Raw genomic sequence first — 772 nt, 5'->3', positions numbered from 1 at the left:
ATGTATACTTTCTGCATGGTGAAAATATGATAATTACAAACCTGTATGAAAATGCAATTTAATCAAATGCATGAGTAGACCTATAATCACTTATTGAAATTAAAATAAATCAACCGCAAGCCAATGTGGGGTAATACTGTCATTAATAGTTAATCCTAATATTTTCAAAAGATCCCTTTTGCCGTGACATTGTATTCGCAATGCCGTGACCCGGATTCGAACCGGGGTTGCTGCGGCCACAACGCAGAGTACTAACCACTATACGATCACGGCGAGCTACCAGGGCTGCGGGTATTCTGCGGGGGATTCTGGCCAATTAACTGGAGCCTGCAATGACGTTTATAGGCATGCAAATATCTTCAGCTGTTCGAGTCCAATTTTGAAATGATTCTGTCTTGATATTCTATTGTCTTCATAGTAGCACATCTATCTTAACGCTATAGTATAGTCTACCATCCTATATGCTATATATAGGCCTACCATTGAAGCATTCTTCTAGAGCGATTGAAATGTATTTTAAAGACCTTTGACAGTGAGTGATAGTTCGATTTCCAAACAATTCATATTCAGGTGAGGTCTATGATTACGCGCGTGGGTAGACCTATGATAGGTCTGAGCTTCTTCCAGAATAGTTAAGCCTACAATATTGGAACCCATCATTGTTCAGAATATTGCATTATGTTAGATATTTATTTGATTGACATTATGAATATGACAAGATCCCGGGCTATTGGTATTAAATCTGACTTGCAAAAAAACGTATATCAACAGT

The 772-nt window shown here is 38.0% G+C and overlaps 1 non-coding gene across 1 annotated transcript; it reads right to left on the bottom strand.

The window, feature by feature from the left end:
• Positions 1-201: 201 nt before the first annotated feature.
• On the bottom strand, positions 202-273 carry trnah-gug. The gene has a single exon. It is a non-coding gene; the product is annotated as a tRNA-His (tRNA).
• Positions 274-772: the final 499 nt, after the last annotated feature.

This window comes from Salvelinus namaycush, chromosome 16 (assembly GCF_016432855.1).
Source record: "Salvelinus namaycush isolate Seneca chromosome 16, SaNama_1.0, whole genome shotgun sequence".
NCBI classification, from domain to species: Eukaryota; Metazoa; Chordata; class Actinopteri; order Salmoniformes; family Salmonidae; genus Salvelinus; species Salvelinus namaycush.
This window is presented reverse-complemented; position numbering and strand designations above follow the sequence as displayed.